Here is a 23,590-nt window from a genome sequence, read left to right as displayed (position 1 = left end):
ATTCTAGGCTAATAATGCCTCTCTCCAGGGGGGAATGATGGATAAGTTTTGACAGGATCCTCTTCTATAATAGTGGTGCTTCCTTATATTGGTGCTCTTCTCCTGTATCACGGGCTCACTCACTAACCATCTGTTGCTAGAGTATTAAATAAATATTGCTTGGCATACCATGAAAAATATTTCCCAAACTATTCCCCTAATACACTAATTTGTGCTCTAATAAAGCTAAACTTTGTGTATAACGCACACACGCGCACTCACACACACAAACACTTGCACACACTGCCACTGCTGCTAAGAAATATCTTGACTTTGCTGCAGGTGTTTTTATTTCCCTTTATTGAGCAGTCTAGAACAATAAAATACCCATACCTCATAGCAACAAAAATTCAGACGCCTTGATTTCAGAAACTGACAGCTTGGCAGATGGTGTAGGTTATTTTGGATTTTTACAGGCTTTTTGTGTATAAGTCGTGTGTCACATACTAGATAAATAGCACAAGGTCAGATGCGTATTATAAATTTTTGAAGTCCCAGTACTAGCACTGTAAATTATATTTGATAAATGTTTATTGCACAGATATTTGAGTGTGCCCTTCTTTTGTACTATAATATTTGGCAACTTGCTCCAATGTTAAAATCCTGTTTAATTTCTCCCTAAAATGGCTTGTCTCAAGCACTCCAACACAAAAAGCATATGCCTAAGAGGAGAAACTCGTTATTCACTTGGTCATCTTTTGAATTTCTTGCAACTTTCCGTGTACAGGGTACTTTCAGCACACTTCTTTTAACAGAGGTTTGCTCTTGGAAGAGGTGCTGAAAGGCCTTCCTTTACCTGCTCTTCCCTAAGTCTCTCCCAACAAACAGGCTCTTAACCTCTGAAGAGTATACCAAGTGTCCGGTTCCAAGAAGTTCACCTGGAGTGCAGTAGAACATACATTTTCCAGGTGTCTAATAGGTAAACAACCCAAAGACCAAGTTGCCTTCTCTCGCTCTCTTCCATTTGTTTAGCAATGACTCCTTCGTATGTGGTCTGTTAACTTTCTACTCTGAAGAAAAAAAGCACAATGAGGCAATAGCACTGAATCAAAGAACGTATCTACCTTACTTGTGCTCCCCAGCATCAGAGAACACAGCTACCTTACTTGTGCTCCCCAAGACCCCATGTTTTTTGCTTTACTAAGATACTATGTGCTTTTTTATCAGTCTATCAATTTGCCTATCACTGAAGTAATTAGTTTTAAATTTGCCACTATTGTTATTGTCATCATGGAATATCATCTTTTCAAAGCAAATATCATCACCCTTTGATGGTCAATCACTGTATCTGACAGAGAAAAAATAGGAAGATACTGTTTATTCCAGCACTTTGTAATACAGCCTTAAGACTGGCTCTCATTTAAAGATTTAGCATTGCTCAGTAAATGGATCTTTCCGAAAAATCACAATATTTTATAACACAATCGAATGTATTAAGCCAAGTTTAATGATCATAAGTCACATATATTTTTCCATAACCTTTTGGTTTACACTTGCAACTGAACCCAACCCAAATTTCACTATCAGCAGCTTTCCTATACTGCATTCAACTCTTTTATTTATTTTGCAATTGCTGAAATAAAAAAAAATTGAGATATTTGACTTCACAAAAAGCATAGCTGAAACGTGAACAAAGAAGAACTCAATTTGACACACGTGGTGGTATACAGTCTTTTCGACTGTAGTATATGTTGTTCTTTATATTACCCAAAGTATTTATTCTGTAGCATTATTGCCCAAGGATTTATGCACTGTGCCATAAGACAAACAAATCAAGCAAGATGGTTCAGGGACCACATTCCATCCATGCCAAAAGATTTAAATAAGTAAATAAATAATAAATAGTTCCACTTACCATTCCAAATCTGGCTGCAAGTGCACGGGGAGTATTCATTAGCCCACAGAGCTGAGGTAGGAAGTAGAATATCAGAAGGTCGAAAACAAATTTCACAGAGTGGAATTTCCCAAAGGCCAGTATTTCTTAGGCTTAGTAGAAATGGACCTAACATAATTTATATAAGAAAACAAATTCTTCACACAAGCAATGCATTTTTTCCTCCTTTGCTGTACTTTGAAAGAAGAACAATAATACATGAGTTCTAAAAAATGAACATATGGGTCTTTAGTTTCACCTCATGCTTATCTAAAGTAGAATTTATTCCTTAATTTTAAATCATACATTTCCCTTCAGACTTTTACGGTCATGGTACATGAAACTGAGAGTGGCATGTGTTACCTCTAGTACAAATGTTCACTTATGATTTTATTTTTAAAACAAAGTGCCAACTATTTTTAAAAATTATTTTATTATTAGTTTCTGATAGAATTAAGCAATCTAATATAACACATTCTTTTCTGCTTTGAGGAATGTTCTTTCCATCCTTCCTATTTAGAACAGATGGAAAGGGTTATATGTGTACTTACTTTTTAAGTATTTGTATGTGTTCCAATTGTTTCAGAAACTTTCTGGTAAAAAAAAAAAAAAAAAAAGTTTGCCTATTTCAGCATCTTTCTCCTATTCTCCTAGAAAATACAAAAAAAAAGTGGAAAAGAATAAGAAAAACAACAACCAAAGAGGGGAAAATATCCTGAAAAATCAATTCTAAAAAAATAAGGGTACAAATAAAATCTTTAGATTCCAAAATAAACAAAAGACTACCAATAATGTGACATGTGACTCAAATCTCAAGGAAGGAAGTAAAATAAAGAATTAGGAAAGTGAGAGAGTCCAGCTATATCACATCTCACAGAGGACCTGGAAGTGAATACTTTCTGAATGGAAGGACCTCATTCACAGTGCAAAATATACATGTCATTTGCAATAATGGGCTCAGAAACCAGAATGACCAGGGCTTATGGCAGAAGAACTTTTGAACCAGATTTACTTCAGGAATCAAAATTTGGGGATTTCCTAAGGAAATCACAGAGAATGAAAATCTACCTGCAGATGTGAGGAAGTAGCATGCAAGGCCACTGTGGCCTCAGCACACACATACAGAGAAATCTCTTGAAAATTGCTACTTTAGAAAATTGTTCTTAATCATGGAAAAGAAAATAAAAGTAACATGGCTATAATCAACAAAAGTGTGATAAGAAAATGTGTGTGATTGTAAATGAGCATCAAATTTTACCAGCAGATGAAAAGCATTGACTGGAAATTGTTGCCAAGCAGCAAGTGAAAGTAATCAAACATTTGCAATCAAATAGACAACCAAACAAAACAAAATACAATTAAGTCCTCCCTCTATAAAGAAAAAACAAAATTCAGAAACATAAAATTTGTAGGAGAGTAATAATGACAATAATTACAGAAAAAGATAAAATATTTGAAGTATCCAATAAAGAAGGGGAAAATCACTAACATAAAGATTGAATTCCACAGAGTGGAATTCAAGAAAGAAAAAAAACTACAGGCAATATATGAAAACCGTAGTAATAAGTGATTAAAAAAATACCAAGAACAATACAAAAAATTATCCAACTTGATAAGATAAAAAATATACACAAACAACAAGCAAATGAAATGAATTAAAGAAAATTTTTAAAATAACAGATATAAACAAAAACGGAACCTTGGGAGATATATACACACACACACATATATACACACACACATATATACACACATATATGTGTATATATACACATACATATATACATACATATACATATATACATATATATACACACACATATATGCATACACACACATAAGAGTTATGTGTATACATAAAATGATATAATAATTCACTTGCCACCCTAATGAAGACAAACATGGAGTGAACTCAAAAACACAAATTATTTTGAGGAAATAATCACAAGGAAGCCTCAAAAATTTAATTTTTTTGTAGGCGAATAAACTTCTTAAATATCTAGGTAAATAGATATCAAGATGTTTCATATAAGATATACAAGAGACAAACACACTAACTTATTTGCAGAATGAAACTGTCACCAAAGAACATATACTCCTCAAAAAGTACCTAGCCCAGCAAATCCAGGGAATAACACATCCTTTTCAACTAAGGAATTTTTATGCAACATAAACTGTTAAGAGAATATAAAAAGATGAAACATTTCTAGGTGATTTATAAAAACAAACTTTCATAAATCACTGATTTTATACCTCACAATGATTATACAAAATGGAAAATCACAGACTGTCACTAATAGTTTTTTTAATTCCTAAATAAATTTTAGTATAGAAATATAGTATTTCTATACTAAATATATAATAGAAATATACTATTATATATTTATACTAAATATATATATATTTATATATATACTAAATATATATAGAAATATAGTATAGTATAGTATTAAAAATAATGCATTATGTAAGTATGAATTATTCCAGGAATAAAAGCACAGTTTAATGTGAGGAAATCTATTAATATAATGTGTCATTAGATACATAGAGACAAATTGTGCAATCATCGCATAGATGCTGTTACGCCACAAAATGTTGCATTGAGAACATGGACTATACAAATCATGCAAAAATATTTCATGTTTCAAAGTGTTCAGGCAACCACTATGCTCAGGAGCTAAAACATATACATTTTTGAGAAATATGAGACTATCAGACAGGGTTCCATAAAATGTCCCTTTTCTTCTAGGAGCATGCATTTTTGTTTCATCTTGAACAGACAGGATTTTATTGAGCAATATATGTGGAGACATTAATCACATGAAGGAGCCGTTTTCATTTATGAAATTCTCCTTTTTATAATCCCATTAATTGAACAGCTTACATGGCTTTCAAAACAACAAGTCTCTATAAATTCATATATCCCAGAATTATTTATTATAAATAATCTAGAAAAATGCGGTGTGTCCTACTAAAAACATTTTATTGAAAAATATCCTTCATCATCTTTTTGCTGGCAAATAGCATTTGCATTTTCACCAGGAGGTCTGTGTAGTGGTCATTAGCTTCGTTGTGAGGGTATTTGATTGGGATAATTTATACCTCGCTGGGGTCCTAGTAGGGAGGGAGGGGCTGTAGGCCTGCTATTTGCAATTATCTCCATAGGCACTAAAATGACACTTACAACATTCACCAATTTTTATGGACAAATGAATTATTAAGAGAAATAATTTTGATGTAAGGAAATTAGAAAAAATATAAAGTCAAATAAATGACCCATTGGAAAAAAAAAAAGATGTATCTCTGGAAAATAAAAAGAGATATAACTATAAATATAAAACTACTATAAATAAGAAAAATAATTCTGATACTTAAAATATAATCTACATGTAGGGGCGTGCCCAAGATGGCCAAATAGGAAGAGCTCCAGCCTCCAGCTCCCAGCGTGAGCGACACAGAAGACAGGTGATTTCTATATTTTCAACTGAGGTACCAGGTTCATCTCACTGGGGTGTGTCATGTCTGACAGTTGGCGCTGGTCTGGGGGTGCAGCCCGACCAGCGAGAGCTGAAGCAGGGCGAGGCATCACCTCACCTGGGAAGCACAAGGGGGAAGGAAATTCCTTCTCCTAGCCAAAGGAAATTGAGACACACAACACCTGGAATTGGGTAACTCCCACCCTAATACTGTGCTTTACCAAAGGTCTTAGCAAATGACACACCAGAAGATTATATCCTACACCTGGCCCAGAGGTTCCCACGCCCACGGAGCCTCCTTCATTGCTAGCACAGCAGTCTGAGATCTAACTGCAAGGTGGCAGTCATGCTAGGGGAGGGGCACTCGCCATTGCTGAGGCTTAAGTAGGTAAACAAAGCCTCAGGAAGCTCAAATTGTGTGGAGCCCACCACATCTCAAGGAGGCCGGCCTGCCTCTGTAGACTCCTCCTCTGGGGACAGGGCATAGCTAAACAGAAAGCAGCAGAAACCTCAGCAGAGGTAAATGCCTCTGTCTGACAGCTTTGAAGAGAGCAGTGGATCTCCCAGCACGGAGGTTGAGATCTGAGAATGGACAGACTGTCTGCTCAAGTGGGTCCCTGACCCCTGAGTAACCTAACTGGGAGACATCCCCCACTAGGTGCAGACCAACAACTCACACCTCACACGGCTGGGTACACCCCTGAGACAAAGCTTCCACAGCAAGAATCAGACAGCAACACTCGCTGTTCAGCAATATTCTGTCTTCTGCAGCCTCTGCTGCTGATACCCAGGCAAACAGGGTCTGGAGTGGACCTCAAGCAATCTCCAACAGACCTACAGCTGAGGGTCCTGACTGTTAGAAGGAAAACCAAGAAACAGAAGGGACTCCCACACCAAAACCACATCAGTATGTCAAAATCATCAAAGACCAAAGGCAGATAAAACCACAGAGATGGGGAAAAAGCAGTGCAGAAAAGCTGGAAATGCAAAATAAGAGAGCACATCTCCCCCTCCAAAGGAACGCAGCTCATCGCCAACAATGGAACAAAGTTGGATGGAGAATGACTTCGACGAGTTGAGAGAAGAAGCCTTCAGTCAATCAAACTTCTCAGAGCTAAAGGAGGAACTAAGTAACCAGCGCAAAGTAACTAAAAACCTTGAAAAAGATTTGACAAATGGCTAACTAGAAAAACCAATGTAGAGAAGTCCTTAAAAGAACTGATAGAGATGAAAACCATAACATAAGAACTACGTGACAAATGTGCAAGCTTCAGTAACTGACTCAATCAACTGGAAGAAAGAGTATCCGCAATTGAAGATCAAATGAATGAAATGAAGTGAGAAGAGAAGTGTAGAGAAAAAAGAGTAAAAAGAAATGAACAAAGCCTCCAAGAAATATGGGATTATGTGAAAAAAAACAGATCTACATCTGATTGGAGTACCTGAAAGTGACGGGAAAAATGGAACCAAGTTGGAAAACACTCTTCAGGATATCATCCAGGAGAACTTCCCCAACCTAGTAAGGCAGGCCAACATTCAAATTCAGGAAATACAGAGAATACCACAAAGACACTCCTCAAGAAGAGCAACTCCAAGACACATAATTGTCAGATTCACCAAAGTCGAAACGAAGGAAAAAATGTTAAGGGCAGCCAGAGAGAAAGGTCGGGTTACACACAAAGGAAAGCCCATCAGACTAACAGCAGATCTCTCAGCAGAAACTCTCCAAGCCAGAAGAGAGTGGGGGCCAATATTCAACATTCTTAAAGAAAAGAATTTTCAACCCTGAATTTCATATCCAGACAAACTAAGTTTCATAAGTGAAGGAGAAATAAAATCCTTTACAGACAAGCAAATGCTTAGAGATTTTGTCACCACCAGGCCTGCCCTACAAGAGATCCTGAAGGAAGCACTAAACATGGAAAGGAACCACAGGTACCAGACATTGAAAAAACATGTAAAAATGCAAAGTCCATTGATGCTAGGAAGAAACTGCATCAACTAGTGAGCAAAATAACCAGCTAATATCATAATGACAGGATCAAGTTCACATATAACAATATTAACCTTAAATGTAAATGAACTAAATGGTCCAATTAAAAGACACAGACAGGCAAATTGGATAAAGAGTCAAGACCCATCAGTTTGCTGTATTCAGGAGACCCATCTCACGTGCAGAGACACACATAGGCTCAAAATAAACGGATGCAGGAAGATCTATCAAGCAAATGGAAAACAAAAAAAGGCAGGAGTTGTAATCCTAGTCTCTGATAAAACAGACTTTAAACCATCAAAGATCAAACGAGACAAAGAAGGCCATTACATAATGGTAAAGGGATCAATTCATCAGGAAGAGCTAACTAACCTAAATATATATGCACCCAATACAGGAGCACCCAGATTCATAAAGCAAGTCCTTAGAGACTTACAAAGAGACTTAGACTCCCATACAATAATAACGGGAGACTTTAACACCCCACTGTCAACATTAGACAGATCAGCGAGACAGAAAGTTAACAAGGATACCTGGGAATTGAACTCAACTCTGCACCAAGTGGACCTAATAGACATCTGCAGAACTCTCCATCCCAAATCAACAGAACATACATTCTGCTCAGCACCACATCACACTTATTCCAAAATTGAACACATAGTTGGAAGTAAAGCACTCCTCAGCAAATGTAAAAGAACAGAAATGATAACAAACTGTGTCTCAGACCACAGTGCAACCAAACTAGAACTCAGGACTAAGAAACTCAATCAAAACCGCTCAACTACATGGAAACTGAATAACCTGCTCCTGAATGACTACTGGGTACATAACGAAATGAAGGCAGAAATAAAGATGTTCTTTGAAACCAAAGAGAACAAAGATACAACATACCAGAATCTCTGGGACACATTTAAAGCAGTATGTAGAGGGAAATTTATAGCACTAAATGCCCACAAGCGAAAGCAGGAAAGATCTAAAAGTGACACCCTAACATCACAATTAAAAGAACTAGAGAAGCAAGAGCAAACACATTCAAAAGCTAGCAGAAGACAAGAAATAACTAAGATCAGAGCAGAACTGAAGGAGATAGAGACACAAAAAACCCTCCAAAGAATAAATGAATTCAGGAGCTGGTTTTTTGAAAAGATTAACAAAATTGATAGACCACTAGCAAGACTAATAAAGAAGGAAAGAGAGAAGAATCAAATAGATGCAATAAAGAATGACAAAGGGGATATCACCACCGACCCCACAGAAATACAAATGACCATCAGAGAATACTATAAACACCTCTATGCAAAAACCTAAAAAATCTAGAAGAAATGGATAATTTCCTGGACACTTACACTCTCCCAAGACTAAACCAGGAGGAAGTTGAATCCCTGAATAGACCAATAGCAGGCTTTGAAATCGATCCAATAATTAATAGCCTACCAACGAAAAAAAGTCCAGGACCAGATGGATTCACAGTTGAACTCTACCAGAGGTACAAGAAGGAGTTGGTACCATTCCTTCTGAAACTATTCCAATCAATGGAAAAAGAGGGAATCCTCTCTAACTCATTTTACAAGGCCAATATCATCCTGATACCAAAGCCTGACAGAGATACAACAATAAAGGAGAATTTTAGACCAATATCCCTGATGAACATCGATGCAAAAATCTTCAATAAAATACTGGCAAACCGAATCCAGCAGTACATCAAAAAGCTTATCCACCATGATCAAAGGGGCTTCATCCTTGGGATGCAAGGCTGGTTCAACATATGCAAATCAATAAACGTAATCCAGCATATAAACAGTACTGAAGACAGAAACCACATGATATCTCAATAGATGCAGAAAAGGCCTTTGACAAAATTCAACAGCGCTTCATGCTAAAAACTCTCAATAAATTTGGTATTGATGCAATGTATCTCAAAATAATAAGAGCTATTTATGACAAACCCACAGTCAATATCATACTGAATGGGCAAAAACTGGAAGCATTCCCTTTGAAAACTGGCACAAGACAGGGATGGCCTCTCTCACCACTTGTATTCAACATAGTGTTGGCAGTTCTGGCTAGGGCAATCAGGCAAGAGAAAGAAATCAAGGGTATTCAGTTAGGAAAAGAAGAAGTCAAACTGTCCCTCTTTGCAGATGACATGATTGTATATTGAGAAAACCCCATCGTCTCAGCCCAAAATCTCCTTAAGCTGATAAGCAACTTCAGCAAAGTCTCAGGATACAAAATCAATGTGCAGAAATCACAAGCATTCGTATACACCAGTAACAGACAAACAGAGAGCCAAATCATGAATAAACTCCCATTCACAATAACTTCAAAGAGAATAAAATACCTAGGAATCCAACTTACAAGGGATATAATGGACCTCTTCAAGAACTACAAACCACTGCTCAGTGAAATAAAAGAGGACACAAACAAATGGAAGAAAATATCATGCTCATGGATAGGAAGAATCAACATTGTGAAAATGGCCATACTGCCCAAGGTTATTTATAGATTCAATGTCATCCCTATTAAGCTACCAATGACTTTCTTCATAGAATTGGAAAAGACTGCTTTAAAGTTCATATGGAACCAAAAAAGAGCCACATCTCCAAGACAATCCTAAGCCAAAAGAACAAAACTGGAGGCATCACGCTACCTGACTTCAAACTATACTACAAGGCTACAGTAACCAAAACAGCATGGTACTGGTACCAAAACAGAGATATGGACCAATGGAACAGAACAGAGCCCTCAGATATAATACCACACATCTACAGCCATCTGATCTTTGACAAACCTGAGAGAAACAAGAAATGGGGAAAGGATTCCCTATTTAATAAATGGTGCTGGGAAAATTGGCTAGCCGTAAGTAGAAAGCTGAAACAGGATCCTTTCCTTACTCCTTATACGAAAATTAATTCAAGATAGATTAGAGACTTAAATATTAGACCAAAAACCATAAAAACCCTAGAAGAAAACCTAGGTAATACCATTCAGGACATAGGCATGCGCAAGGACTTCATGTCTAAAACACCAAAAGTAACGGCAACAAAAGCCAAAATTGACAAATGGGATCTCATTAAACTAAAGAGCTTCTGCACAGCAAAAGAAACTACCATCAGAGTGAACAGGCAACCTACAGAATGGGAGAAAATTTTTGCAATCTACTCATCTGACAAAGGGCTAATGTCCAGAACCTATAAAGAACTCAATCAAATTTACAAGCAAAAAACAAACAACCCCATCAAAAAGTGGGCACAGGATATGAACAGACACTTCTCAAAAGAAGACATCTATACAGCCAACAGACACATGAAAAAATGTTCACCATCGGCCATCAGAGAAATGCAAATCAAAACCACAATGAGATACCATCTCACACCAGTTAGAATGGCAATCATTAAAAAATCAGGAAACAACAGGTGCTGGAGAGGATGTGGAGAAATAGCAACACTTTTACACTATTGGCGGGACTGTAAACTAGTTCAACCATTGTGGAAGACAGCATGACGATTCCTAGGATCTAGAACTAGAAATACCATTTGACCCAGTCATCCCATTACTGGTGATATACCCAAAGGATTGTAAGTCATGCTGCTATAAAGACACATGCACACGTATGTTTATTGCGGCACTATTCACAATAGCAAAGACTTGGAATCAACCCAAATGTCCATCTGTGACAGACTGGATTAAGAAAATGTGGCACATACACACCATGGAATACTATGCAGCTATAAAAAAGGATGAGTTCGTGTCCTTTGTAGGGACATGGATGCAGCTGGAAACCATCATTCTCAGCAAACTATCGCAAGAACAGAAAACCTAATACCACCTGTTCTCACTCATAGGTGGGAACTGAACAATGAGATCACTTGGACACAGGAAGGGGAACATCACACACCGGGTCCTATTGTGGGGAGGGGGGAGTGGGGAGGGATAGCATTAGGAGATATACCTAATGTAAATGAAGAGTTAATGGGTGCAGCACACCAACATGGCACATGTATACACATGTAGCAAACCTGCACATTGTGCACATGTACCCTAGAACTTAAAGTATAATAATAAAAAATAATAATCTATATGTGTTGCAAAATAGAGCAGATGAAAATTCACCTCTTAGAGCATTAGCCAAAGATAATATATTTAGAAATAAAATTATCTATAAATATGATATATATTATCTTATTTTTATATAAGTAAACTTTAATAGATACATTTAGAAAACAAATACTCCAACATACACACATACACACAAATATTGAGGAAATAAAAAAAAATCCAGATAAACTCTGTTGAATTAATTAAAGGCAAAATATCTAGTGTTATTTTCTCTGTAAATTCATTTAAATATTTAATATCCCTATAAAAATACAAACCAATTTTTCACAATTAAATTATTTGAAGTTAATATTTACATATAAAAATAAGAAAATGTATATCATAGAAAAAATCTCTGAATAAAAAATAGTGAATGATAGAGAATGGTTTGTACCAGATATTAAAGCATTTTATCAAGACTTAAGTATTAAATCAGCATGCTAATGGCTCATGAATCGCTTCATACATTATAAAACAGAATATAAAGTTCAAAATAGACCAAATGCAAATTAACTAATAAAAGTGGGATGTGAAATCAGTGGAGAAAAAAGATGGAACTTTCAGTGAATCCTACGTGTAATCCTGAGTAGCTATCCACTAACTAAACAAAAACACAAAATGCAAATTGGTATATTTCACCTCATATTTATGGATAAATTACAAATGGATGAGTGATGTAAATGAAAAGCATTAGCATTAAAATATTAGAAAACATGGAGAAAAATATTTTATAAACCTAGATTAAGTAAAGCTGCTGTAGGTATGATAAGAGTTAAAAAAAAAAGGATTTTGCTGAATTAGAAAATCAATAAAATAAGAATGTGAATGACAAACTGGTAAAATTATTAACAATGCCATCCACAAGTATAGACAAATCTCCACATTACATGTTCTACTATTAATTTAAATAAATATGGATAAAAGTAATGAATGGTACAAAAATGCATGTTTCAAACAAAGAAGTTCACTTTGTTCTTAAAATCATGAAAATATGCCTATCTTTATTCTTAATAAGAGAAATATAAATTAAAATGATATTGAGACACCACTTTTACCTTTCAATTTGGCAAAAATCCAAGTTTGGAAACACAATCAGTTGATGAGGTGTTTGGAAATGAATAATCTATAACTGATCAGAATGTAAACAGTTATACTCCAAATGAACACAACTTAGAAATACCTATTAAATTTAAAACTACTGATACCTTTTACTCTACAATTTCATAAGGGAATTTGTTTTATAGATACATAGAAACATGAAAGAACTATGATGTGTACAAATTTTACTATTTGAAACAACTGTAATGACAAATTATAAAAAAAATCAGCTTGATCAATTTAAAAAGGAGAGTACTTTCATTTAACACAATAGTGTGGAGAAAGATAAATCTTTCAGGGTACTAATAAGGAAATATCTTAAATGTATAAGAGTATTATATTTTGTGTAAAAATGGGGGAAGATACTTTCTTCATATTTGCTTAGATAAATATAAATAAACTCATGGAGGACATAAAAGTAGCAGTTAAGAATAATTACTTACAGATTGACAATTGGATTGGTACTGGGAGGATAGAGGACTAAAGAGACAGGTAATGATTTTATTACATATTTTGTATAGATACATGCTGAATATTTCTAAGTCATACTTATATTACTTCTATATTTGTCCATTAGACAGCATACGTCTATGAAAAAGACTTATTTCCACATTATTTTCTTAAGTATCCTTATTAACTCATATTTAATTTTGTTTTTCAATGTTTTATTATTTATTGCCAACACTGTATATTTTACACATTGTCTTTGAAATAAATACATGTTTTTCCTACATTTTTAAAACGAATGGAAAAGCGAAGGGGACTGAAATAACAAAGGTAATAAGATAATGAATGTAATTAAATAAATTCCCTATTTGCTGCATCTATCAAATAAACATAAAATTTTATATTTTATCTAATAGAAAAATGAAATGTTTTAAAATAATTATTATACATCTTCTAAACTTGAAGAGTTGATTCTCTAGTGACATTTGAGATAATTTTGTTTTACACCTTATTGTTTTTTCTGACAACTTAATATATGAAAATTTTGCGTGAACATTTAAAGCCATACATTCTCAAATATCATGTTTGAAATATAAATGTTAAAAATGAGGGAATGATTAATAACAAAGGGAGCACCTGTTTGTTTCAGTGGATATACGTCTAGAAGACACAACTTTCACGTATACAAACTGTGGAAAGTAATTTGATATTAATTAACACTTTAGTTACCATGTAAATATCTTCCAAAAATGACATTCAGGATTTTAAATGTCATAACTTCCTTCTATTTGGCTTTGAATAAATGTACTCTAGAGATTCTATGGTAAAATCTTAGGAGATAACACCGGAGCGAGACCACAGTGCTCTCCAGCCATAGGACCTTGTTCACCTTTCATCCGGCTTCACATTAACATTTTACGGTTTCTTATCTAATGCTTGTCTTTGGTTTTATGTTTACATTTTAAAATGTTTTCTACATTTTTATTTTGAAGAATGTCAAACTTAGTGTTGAAAATATGCCCAATTGGTGAACGAAGATTCACCAATATTGTGCTGTAACTATATTTTTCTAAATATACATACACATTCTTTTCCTCTGAAATATCTGAAAGAAAATAAAAAACATGAAGACCTTCAGCCTGAGCACTTTAAAATACATCTCGTAGAAAAATCTCTGTCCAGAATCAATACGAGAGCCAGGTAGTAACTTTAAGTTTTCCAACAGCCATATTTTAAAAGCAAAAGTAAACTCTGAATAATTTTCTATAATGTATTTTATCTAACCTATTATAGTCCTCAAATGTCATCTTTTCAACATGTAATGAGCATGCATATTAATGGTATAGTTTGTTATTTTTAATTCTAATTGCAAAGTGTAATTTTATTCGCTGAGCATGTTTGAATCTGAACTCACCATGTTTCGAGTGCTCCCAGGCATGTGTGGCTAGTGGCTACCAAAGTGAACAGCGTAGTTCACGAGCCTTGCTATGGTCCAAGCAGAGAATGGCAAAATGAATGCTTCACAATCTTCTGCCAAACATTCTCACCTGTGCAGTATGACAAGTCAGCCTTATCTTTACCCAAGTGTCTTAAACTGTCTCTTGGAAAGGTGGCTGTCATTAGTCCTCCCAAAATTATTATTAAATAAGTATATCAATTTATGAGCTATCCTGTGACCATCTTGGGAAGGTCAGTTTAGTCTGGAGAGATAGAGAGTAACTATGTGTCCTGATTCGTCCTTCGTTGTCCATATCAGATACTTAACAATTTTCCCCCAAACAACCCAAAGCACCTTAATGCATCATTTACCGTCTTGGTGTTCTCTCTCTCTCTCTCTTTTCCAAACAGTAAATGTTCTCTTTACTTATGCATAACTAAAAATGCCATTAATGAGGCTATTTTCTTAGTCTGACTTCCCTAAAATTAGGCCCTAAGGAAAAGCACTTGTCTGCAGTAGTTTATTTGGGAATGTTGTCCCACAAAGCAGGAATATGGAGCAGATGCACACAAAAGTAGTGAGAGAACGTCAGTTCAAAAACATGATCTTAAGTTGGCATTTCTAATAGCGAATAATTTTCCATTCTGCCAGAGCCTTAGGATCAGTTTTATGAAGTACCCATCCAGAGAAGAAAGGAGGAAAACGTCTATCCATCAGTCCTTATTGTCAATTCATAAAGGGTGTTAGCGGCCTGCCAGGGCTCACTGGTCTTGGCTCTCAGGCTGCACACATATACATGAGTGCAGAAAGGACTCCCTTGGCTTCCTATTATATCAGTGAAGCCCAAAAGGAAAAGTGGCCTGCCTGAAGCAAGGCTTTGTCCAACTTTGCTTGCACTAAACTAGGCAAAGCTTATATGAAACTAAGCACCACTCATCTAGCTAGAATAAATAGTAAAGCAATAGGATTTTGGAATAATATACAAATGTTTTTACCTTTCTGTTTTTGTACAAACTCCTTCTCCCTGCCACAGGAATAAAAAAATATTTCCAAAGTCAATTCAAGTTGCCAGCTCTTACAAAATAAAAGAGGTATTAGATTGTTTGTAATAAGTTTTCTGATTTTTGACCTCGTTCTGAATGTCTAAAGATATTTGCACACAATTTGCCCCAAACTCATAGGAATGTTACCCCATTCCCCACCCCCATTCTTCGTATTCTGTTTATGTCCCACAAGCACACTTGAGTATTTGAAATCACCATCACGCCATGAATGTGGACCTCTGAGACCAGCATAGACGATTCTTAGTGTCTTTTGGTTCTTGGTATAAAAAATACAAAACAAAACAAAACCCATGGGTTTGATTATACTACACAATTATGTGCAATTAGAGCTTTATCTAATTCGTGAAACTTGAGGTATTCTTCAATCCCATTTCCATTTTCAATGTATTTTCCGGAGAACTGATTTAGATGAAATGCTTTTCAATTATTTTCAGCATCTAATTATGACCACTAAGATTTAACTTAACACTACTCAATTTTAAGCCTATTTGTGCAAAATTTAACTTGCATTAAAGCTGCGTCCACATTGTTTTTTATATCCTAATGGAAGTATCTAATGTCATACAAAATTCAGGATCCTAGAGCTCCACAAATATGATCTATGATTGTTTTCAAATCTACCTCAGTGCTTATTTATCCTATTCTACTCATTTTTCTTATCATATTAGCATGAGTCTAGACCTCCTGCTATTTTGTACTTCTGGTTTATAAGCTTCAATAATTATTAGAAATGGAAGAATCCAAAAATTATGCTTATGCTATGTATTTCTTATTTGAAAAGATAATTTTGCTTTGGTGTATCCTTGAATTCAAATTTAATACTTGAATAATTAAAGCTGAAGTTTCATTCCAATAGTTCCACCCCCATCCTCCTGCCAACAGATCAACATTAAAACTTTTATTCTACTTCTGTCAAGTTCTATCCTAATTGAAGAGGCAGGTATTGTTCATTTAAGAATAGAGCTTTTGACATTTAAAGTAATTGAAGCAAGTGAATGTGATTTTTTTCAAATGCTTCATATATATTATCTGTACTTTAAAACCCAAAGTGCTTATGCAATGAAGTGGCTAAATCCTTTATGAATATCAGTGTAAGAATACAGTAGGAATATTATAGCAGATAAAGAAGGAAAATAAATAAAATAGACTGAGTTTCCTACCTTCAAATTACTCAAAAATGTTAAGAAACAGTTAAAGTTTAAGCCAAGATAAAACTTTTGACTATTTTTTTTCTTCAGGTGTTTTATTTTATCAGAGCAGTTAATGAAAACCTGACCAATTTTGAGTAGTGTAACTGTATTTTTGACTCTATGTGTGGGCATGTGTGTATGTGTGTGTTGCTGTATGTTTTCAAGGTTAAACCAGGACAACTCACTGAAAAGTGAGCTCAAAGAGAACTAGGATATTAAAAAAATACGTGAGGCCTGGGGTCAGAAAATCCTAGACCATAAATCCTATGTACCAGACCTTCTTAGTCTTACCCACCACAATATCCACAGGACATAGAACAATGTAGTGTGATAGGGACTGTGCAAATATTTGTTGTATAAATGAACGGATCATTTCCTTATGTTATCATTGAAACACTAATTTATTGATTCACACACACACACATACATGTTGAGACACTTTAGTGACTTCAATATTGAGACAGACCCTGGAAATACAAAGATGAAAAAAGTATCTAGGCTCTATTGTTAATAATCACACAGTTTTGAGAAGATATTGGCATATAAATAACTATTATAAATGCAGTGATAGAATTCTGTCTAAGAAGACATTCTCCAAGCTTCTTGAATAGAGTCAGGTGAAGTATTAATAAAGAGAAAAGCTTGAACTGTGGTATTATGTTGAATTGTGTTTTAAAGAAATTTATCCCACAAGAGCATTGACCAAAATAAATAGTAAAATAATAGAATGGGGAAGAGATAGGAGGTTGTGGGGATATTAAAAGACCTCCCAACCACCTGATATTCTAGACAATTTCACAGAGGCTGTAACAATAAAAACATAAATCAGGGTATCCAGTTCATCAGCTCATCAACCTTCTTATACTGACACCACCAAAAGAAGCCTATTGAAGGTCACAGTATAAGTGCCATGAACTGGAAGCAAATGGTCAATTCTTAGAAATTTTAGTTTCTTACTAATTAAAGTTTTCAACATATTCTTCTAACCACGTTTACTACTGTACTCTGATAATAGTGATATTGAAATATTTTTGCTTATTTTCTAAGCAATTTATTTGAAATACTTCATTGTTTCCATGCTATATATGTGTAAATATGTCACCTACAGATTTTAGCATAAGTCAGATTATCCAGATACATTCATAATGATCAGAGACAAACATAGAAATTTGGTTAATTCCTACATTTTTACTGCTTTCATTTCACATCATTTCTCTCAATTTGAAAGATACTTGTTTTTATATTCTTTATTCCCTCCCTTTGATAGAATCAAATCTACAAAACCTGTTTATTAGTAGTAACATTTAAAAATCCAGTTCCTACTATTGCATTTTCTAATTCTCATATCTTCTTTGTGAAAACCCTCGTTATTTTACCTTAAGGCTTCTTTAATTGACTATTGTCTTTTTCTCAAAAAAAGAAGCATAAGGGAACCCTTTTTCCCCCAAAGTCTGAGTTTACAATATAGAGTCTTAGAAATACTCTATGTAGACAATCTACATCTTGGTAAAGGGAAAATGTTTTCTTACCCTAATATATGTAAGTAATATAAATTACGAATAAAGTTTGTAACATTATATCACAATTATATAAATGGCTAAGTATTTTTGGTTGCCAAACAACATGCATAAAATTATAAAATGTATTAAGGTAAAGATGAATTACCCATTTTACAGGTGATATCCAAGTTTCATAGAATTTAACTAATTTACTCAAGGGAGATACAATCCAAGGAAGTGAATGTAGAACTTGAACTCAGACATGATTCCTAAATATTAGAACCTAAATTAATACTTAGAACCTAAATATTAACCACAATGCTCTGAAAATGCAAAATCAGGTTTAAAAATAAAAACAAATGAAAATTTTGCTAAGTAAAAACTCATTTCAGAAATCAATTTTTTTATTACCTGTATCTAAGACATTTCCATCTTATTGGTTTATATTCACCAGGCAGAATGGCTACTGATGTGCCCTACATTTGCTTATTTTTGAATTAAAGGCAAATATAAATAACAGTCACATGGGTCAAAATAATTGGAATATAAACATATAGATATATTGGTTTATATATAAATATAAACATACAGATATGGATATATTGGTTTACATATAGGTTTATATATGACCTATATATAGATAATATAGTTTATATACGACTGATATATAGACAATATATAAACATATAGATATATTGGTTTATATACCAATTATTTTGAACCATGGGACTATTATTTACATTTGCCTTTAATTCATAAATAAGCAAATGTCAGGCACATCAGCAGTCATGCTCTCTGCTGAAGGGCAGAATGACTTTTATGGATGTGAGTGTTGAGTCTTCTGAGGCTAAGAATCAGTGGTCAGAGAAATCCACTGAGACTAGAGGATGGATTTGTGCTAAAGGCCAACATTTATAGCACATGCACAGTCAGTAGGACAAACACAAACGCAAGGGCACGTTGTGAGAGACTAGGAGTCTGAATGTGAGATGTATGGGTAGTTACAAGGGTGTCTCTCTTACTAAAGTGAGGAAAAGGGATATGTTTAACCAGAAGGAGACACTACAAATTATTAATACAAACTCAATTTCTTACTAGGACTTCCTGTTTTATATAAGAAAATAACTCTCTTATCAGTGGAAGAAAAGCAATTTGCCTCCTTCAGAAATTCCAAATGCATTCTAATGTGTATATCCTTGAGGATTCACCTGGGAGCAGTTTTAAAATGGAATGAAAAATTAAGATTTTAGAATAAAGTTCCAAAAGAAATGGTATAATTAACACAAAATAAATCACCAATTGTAATGCAGAACGTTCAGTGGATATAGCTACTGCCTTGTAGGTCAAGGTTATATCACAAGGCTTTTAATTTGTTTGCAGTCAGCATGAGAGAGAGCTTTTAAAAAAGCAACATATTTCTCACTTTTAGGAATTGATCTGCTGATTCATTTGATCTTCATTTGTCAGTGGCTTTGTGAGTTTTCATTTGTTTGTTTGTTTGTTTTGTTTTGTTTGCTATAAACCTTTCACATAGATTTTAAAGTGTTCTTTTGCAGGTTTGTCTTATAAAATAAAGTATATATCAACACTGACTGGTACAGAAAACAGATTTACTTAATCTTCTGCATACATCACCAATCAAATAAAATGGAATAAATGCTCTGTGATGGTTACTATTGCCAATTTGATTGGATTGAAGGATGCTAAGTATTGTTTCCGGTTGTACCTTGGTGTTTCTGGGTGTAGAAGAGATTAACATTTGAGTCAGTGGACTGGGAGAGGAAGTTCCACCCTCAGGAAGACCCACCCACAGTGTGGGTGAGCACTACCCAGTCCGCTGCCAGCAGGGCTAGCAAAAGCAATATTAAGAAAAACATATTACTACCATAATATCAGATATTATAAAGTCATGTGGTAACATGTTCAAGTGTAAAGTTAAATTTATAAACTCGAGTTTTGTAACTAAACCTACATTAGAATTTCTGTGAGAATTGTATATTTTCATAATATCTTTCACACAATATATGATATTGTATTATAATAATTACAATTTATGGTAATGTAAAATGTTATCTTAAAATAATATATTTCCAATAATATATGAAGAGTTGAAATTAAAAATACTTCTGGTAGAATACTTTATAGTTCATTAAGTTATTTTGAAAAGGCCTAGGTGCAGTGGCTCATGCCTGTAATCCTAGCACTTTCGGAGGCAAAGGCGGGCAGATCACTTGAGCTCAGGAGTTCAAGACCAGCCTGCCCAAATCCCATGGCGAAACCACATCTCTACTAGAAATACAAAAATTTTCCGGGTGTGGTGGCGTGCACCTGTAATCCCAGCTACTCAGGAGGCTGAGGGACGAGAACCGCTCGAACTCAGGAGGCAGAGGTTGCAATGAGCCGAGATCGTGCCACTGCACTCCAGCCTGGACAACAGAGTGAGGCTCAGTCTCAAAGAAAAAAATAATAGTTATTTTGAAAAGCACCCTAAAAGACTTCCCCATATACTTTGTTCTGTCATCTATTCTTTTTTCGAGGGGAAAGAAGATGACATTAAAACATTTAAGTTTAACCATAAAATGATAAAAATATGCCTTACCGGAAAGAGTAAAAGCTCAAGTGAATGACTTTTCTTTAATTGAGAGAGTGAGTTCTAAAAGCTTAAATAACCTTTTAAAAGTGATCCATTGCTTCCTTTTCTCAATGCAGTAATTCAGTAGGTTGCCTATTAAACATTTCCTTTAAAAAACCTTACCATCATTAAATTAAGATTATATTTCATATTCTTTAATTCCATAGAAAAACCAGTCAGCGAAGACTAAAAACCAAATGTGGCAGGTTCCAAAAGCAAGTCATGCTGCAATTTCTCAAATGCCGCATCTGCCCAACAATGTCTGTAAGTGATGATTTAACATATTTGGATCCTATTCAGGTAATATATCTTTGTAAATTTGGGTTCGTAATAAGATTAACAAATGAAGAGTTCTTCAACGTGTCATTTTTACTTATGAGTAATTTCTAATTAGAAGAATGTTTATATGAACCTCTTAATCAGTGAAATAAATTTTACTGAATATTAGCTTATATATTTTTAGGGAACAGACTAGCTCCGATTTGATATAATGATCAATTACAGTTTACAAAATAAAGAATGTGACCCTAAAGAATAAATGACTCATCTACTTTATTTTTCTGTATACTACATATTTAATCCTTGGAGCAGAGGAGGAAACATATTTTACTGACCAGGAGAGTGAGAAAATCTATCTGATGTCACACATTATGCTCTCTTGAGAAATGAGGATTGCAAACTCAAGGATTTACTTTTCTCTAGATGTGTCTTCAATGTAGATCCAGTCCTTGGTCTTCACATAATTTCAGTCTGTATCATAAGAATTCTGAGTCTCTCCTATTCTTCTGTGCACTAACACTATAACTGTCTATCTCTGTCTGTCTATAAAATATTGCTGATTTCATCATTTCATTAACTTAGAAACTGAGAGTGATTTTCAGGTAGTTATAATCAATTTTTGATTTCTCTTATTGGAATGAAAGGCTTTCTAACTAACCAAATTAATTTGAATTCATTGTCTTCTCAATGTTGTGCTCAAGTATTGTAAAGTTGGATTGCCTCAAATGGCCTTAAATATATTTTGCTGCTATTAAAACTTATTCAAAAATCAATTGCTGATGCATACATATATTTTATATACATACACAAAATACCTGCATATAACAGAAAGTATCACAGTGTTTTATCTTAGCTAGTTTTGTCGTCTTTAGACATGTAAAGAATGAAATACCTTGAGTTTATAGCAAAATATAAATATCAATTTATCTAAGTAATATGTCTAATAATTCTTGTTAATATTTATTAAATCATCGTTTTAAAAACATCCACTAGAATGAAATTTAAGCTTTCTCTAGCTCATGGCAAGATTCCATTATACAGTTGTTGAATAAAGAAATTATAATATCAGAGAATGTGATTTCTACATTTACATTCTTTGAAAAGAAGTGTTTCATTACTTCCAGTATCAACTGTAAAATCTTTACGGATGCCAGTTTTAGGATCTTATGTGGGATAACTATTCATTAAAATAGAAAAACAAGAATGTGAAACATAATACTTCACTCAAAAGCACCCTAGGTATTTGGTCCTAGGAAACTTTGATACTGAGATAACATTTTAGACAAAATAATGTCTTACATGGTGCTCCTGTTGTTTAGCAGCTATTTCCACATGGATCCTATTCAGATGATATTTTATTGACTACCACTACAGATAAAGCAAATACATATATGGAGTATTTTGCCTGTTCCAAAATGTTATTTTTGTACGTTTGCTACTACTGAAATTTCAAGTTCAGTTTTAAGTCTTGAAATCCAGGACAAGGAATAGCCAACCGTTAAACAGAATCTCCAGGGCGCAACCTTTCTTAACTGCATACTTTTATTCTTGTAATCAGGGATACAACGGGATCAGCACGTGCTGGCAATTGTGCTTTCACAAGCTTCATAGATACCATCAAGAACTAGACTGGGAGAGTAATTCTGACATAAGACGTGTAGGCTTTTCCTTTAACTAGTTTTCTCCATGTTTGTCCATTTTGCCCTTCTTGTTTGATCATTAGTCTTCGTTCAAGGATGCTAGATAATCAATGAAAGTAGAAGAGCCAGGAGCTCATAGTTAGTTAGTCAAGAAAAATACTGTATCACAGACCACAGGCACAAATCGACGTTTTTAAATCACCCCTCTGAAATTGTTCATTGGAAAAACAGGCATCGTCAGTGCTAGAACTGGGCTTTATCCACAGTAGTACTTGATAATTGTGTGTACATAGTAAAGATGGAAAGTCAATGTGAAATGTCCCAGTAAATGAAATGCTTTTTGCAAGTTGAACTAAACACTAAAACAACAATTAAATTTGTTAATATATACCAGTTCTGTGGCTAAAGAAAGGTTCTATCATTATAAAGCAGTTCACAATTAAACATAGATGAATAGATAAACATGTGAAAAATGTTCAGCTCTTGTATCCTCTTTTCTCAAAAGAAACATTATTCTGACTTATAATGCCATACATTCCCTCATCCTGCTTTTGAATTTTATATAAATATAAACATACATATTTTACTTTTTATGTTTTATTTACTTTTGTGCAACAGTTCATATGTGAGATTCACCTTTATTATTGAAGCAGTGGCTCATTTATTACTTTATCATTCTGTTGATGTAAATTTAAACCATTTGCAGTTTGAAACTATAGCAAATAACATCACTTTGAAATGTGTACATGTGTTTTAGTGTACTTATATACACACATCTATTTAGTGCCCACCTACAAGTGAAATACTGGCTTATGGGACATGTG

The 23,590-nt window shown here is 34.3% G+C and overlaps 1 long non-coding RNA gene across 1 annotated transcript in view; it reads left to right on the top strand.

The window, feature by feature from the left end:
- LOC105485519 (uncharacterized) overlaps positions 1-21,105 on the top strand; it is a 251,490-nt gene extending 230,385 nt beyond the window's left edge. Inside the window, exon 5 of the long non-coding RNA XR_003018902.2 lies at positions 21,015-21,105. This is a non-coding gene — a long non-coding RNA (uncharacterized lncRNA). The remainder of the gene's footprint in view (positions 1-21,014) is intronic.
- Positions 21,106-23,590: the final 2,485 nt, after the last annotated feature.

Source organism: Macaca nemestrina, chromosome 2 (assembly GCF_043159975.1).
Source record: "Macaca nemestrina isolate mMacNem1 chromosome 2, mMacNem.hap1, whole genome shotgun sequence".
Taxonomy (NCBI): domain Eukaryota; kingdom Metazoa; phylum Chordata; class Mammalia; order Primates; family Cercopithecidae; genus Macaca; species Macaca nemestrina.
Note: the sequence above shows the minus strand (reverse complement) of the source record. Positions and strands in the feature narration are given on the sequence as shown.